The sequence below is a fragment of the Phodopus roborovskii genome, unplaced genomic scaffold, assembly GCF_943737965.1.
Source record: "Phodopus roborovskii unplaced genomic scaffold, PHOROB, whole genome shotgun sequence".
In the NCBI taxonomy this organism is placed as follows: domain Eukaryota; kingdom Metazoa; phylum Chordata; class Mammalia; order Rodentia; family Cricetidae; genus Phodopus; species Phodopus roborovskii.
The window spans coordinates 28,649,906-28,653,210 of NW_026126447.1; positions in this window are offsets into that span (position 1 = coordinate 28,649,906).

The window sequence follows — 3,305 nt, forward strand, 5'->3', positions numbered from 1 at the left end:
AGACTCTTCAGAGGAATGGGGGTCTGAGCTGAGGCTTACAGCTCCTGGCCTTAATGCATTCCTGTCCACTCCCAACCACACTCTTCCCTTTCCCTCTGAGGCGCTAGGACCCAGAGAGCACAGCCCCACTCCCCCCTCTCTAAACTGAGGGTTTAGCCACTCCTTCCTGTCAGGACAGGACCCTAAATTAAGAATAGCTCAGAGCTCTTGTTCCTGCCCCTCCACAAGCTTGACTAGATAGACTGTTGGGGGTTGTGGCTTTTCCCTTCCAATGTCAGGTACACTATGAGCTAAAAAGAATTTGGGTTTAATTTGGTTATTATAACTTACACTTACTTAGTTTATAAGTAAGTGTACTTTGATACTATGTACAGGTTATAAAAACCTAAGAACCTGTAGACAGTACATGCATGCACATAGCTGTAACTGAAGGCGGATTCTTTGTCTTAAAATCTGATTTTGTAGCTTCTATTTTAGATCTATAACTTGCCAAGTTTAAAGTTACGCCATTTTTTTAGTAGATTTCAGCAACTGCTAATTGCAAATTTATACTCTTAAAGGTATGAGTCAATATTAAGCAGAAAAGTTGATTTTTAAAGACATAGAATGTAGCTTGAGCAGAGATGAGGTGTTAAGCATGTTGAGCAGTCACTGACAGCTTGGTTTTAAAATGATGGGTTTTTTTTTTTTTTCTTTTAGTTTCAATTGGATGAGATAAGAACTTTGAAATGCTTAGGTACTGGCTTAGGTACTGGATGTGACTATTATATCTCTCTGCTGAAATCCCAATCATGAAAAGGAAAATTTTAAAATAAAAATATCTTTGAAAAGAAATATGTCCTTTTTACATGTATTATAATTCAGAGCCTCTTTACCACCTTCATTTACATGCTAAGAATACTTTTGAAAACAATTTATTTAATAAGGATTTTTATGATATATTGCTAATAGGCATTTTGATTAACTTACAGCACTTTATGCCATATAATTATTATTTTTCCCATGATTATTACTTAATTGAAATAAAGTTTTAATCAATTTTTCTCATTAGAACCTGTTTTGGAAGAAAATCCTTGTCAAAATCTAGCCTTTTAATAAATAACCCAAATACTCACATATATAAATTTATACTTGTGCATTTTAATTGGTATATATAGGTATATATACATATATTTGATATACACATATATCAGTACTCAATGCCATAAATAAAAAATTGAAGTGATCACAGGATTTGTCACTTAGCTTTTATGAGGAATACAAAACAATATGTTGAAAGAATTATCAGACAGATTAGACACAATTACATGTAATCCAGGAGTGCCCAGTATAATAACCGATTAGAAAACTTTTATATCCCTATCTCTTTATGATATGAGGAAGGCTGAGTAAAATGATCAAAAGGTCAAGTTATCATTTGGACTTAAGGCAACTTTTCTATTTTTAGAACTAACTATCTCAGGATGAAATGTCATTTCAGATAAAAGTACCACCCTCAATGATACTTTAGTAAAAAAAAAAAAAAATTCTCTTTTAATTTGTAGTGGAGCTAACCTCCATATTCCATGCCTGCCTGTGTATCTAAATGAAAGAACAGGAGCTAAGTTGAGTATAGCATATAGCATCATGGAGCAGTTATCAGCTACCTGCTTAGTACCAATCTTGCCTGCCTGTATTTTATCCTGGTCTACATAAAGATGATGTGTCCCATATTTACCTGACATTTGGTCATCACCAATATTTGGGTGGCTATTTTTCCTCTAGACATTCCTCAGTATTTCTATAGACCAGAAATGATTCCACCCACTGATAATCTGAGAAACATATGCTAAATTCCCCATCATGATAAGACCATATGTCCAAATATATAAAGTCTAAAGACAGCATCAGTTTTAGCCTCTTAAGAAATCAAAATGCATTGAGTCCGATTTCCCCTAATTCAGCCTTAGAAGTTAGAGGAGTCAGTCCCTTCTCAGAAAATCATGGGGATGGGGAGGAGGGCACAGAGTCTCACTTGTCTAAACAATGAACTCTCCACATGAAGGGAAGCAGCAGAAATTCCCTTAAATAATTTAGGAGAGATGTAGCCATCCTAATGTGATTTGAATCCAGAATGTGCTGCTTTCTCAAGAAGCCTCTATTGTATCTCAGGATGCTCTCTTGTAGGCCTGAGAGTGGCTTAGGACATTTGGGAGCATAACCTTTATGAAGATGTCCCCTAGGAAAGTCACATATTATTTAATTACTCAGGAATAGGGTTTGGATGAGTCTGGATTTGTATCTTTGGTGCCAGTGGTACTTTTCAACATTAAGTGGAAACCTACAGTAACTTGCAAGCCATGCTTATCAAGAAAGATAAGCTGAGTGATGGTCAGAAAATCTCAACAACTGTGTTTCAAGACGGCTTCTGGCATGAGCATCTACAAACCTTAGTTGGAACATAGACATAACTGTACATTGTCATCTACAGCGGCCTAGAGAGTTCCCCTAAACTTTCCAGGATCCAACTCATGCCAAATCAGGATTTTTGGCTTTCAGTATAGTAAAAAATCTTTTAATGAAAACTTAAGCATCAGGGTTAAGGGAAAGAGAGCTCCTCAAAGAGAGTCTAAGACATCCAAATGGAGGCAAAAGAGCTTCCCAGTAGGAAGTAGACTTTACTATGTTTAAGTATAGTATAGGATGTCTTCCTTTTTTGTTTGTTTGTTTTTATCTTAAACAATGCCACGACCATTTCCTCTTTGGAAAAGAAATTTTGCTCTGCTTGGAGATAAAGAATGATGAAGGCAAGTTCAGAGGATGATAGGTAAGGTATGAGTTTGAAAAATAGCTACATTTCTTTGTTGACCAAATCAAGGGAGATTGGAGGCACAGAAAACATTCACTAAAATCCACCCGAGGAAATAGTACTGGGTAGAGGGGATCCACAATGGTACCTGTGTCATCCAGTGAAAAGTGGTTTATTTGGGGCACCATAACTGTGGATACCAAACATAAATTTCACCTCAAAGAGTAGGATGTGGTTTATGCTGGACATAACCTGGACATGGCCCAGGAATACAGATTCAGGTAACTCTAAATTCCATGTTATAATGTGGTAATACTCTCATGAATTGTTGCAGTGACAGAACAAAGGAAATCATAAACCCTGGAGCTCTTCAAATACATTGATGGATCCCCCCACCACCACCCCCGAAATCTCTGCTAGAAGTCCAGAGGCTGTTAATATCTGATGATACGCTCAGTCTTTTTTTTTTTTTTTTTGTGCAAGTCAGCAGTCCGCTCAATTAATATATCCTAAAGTT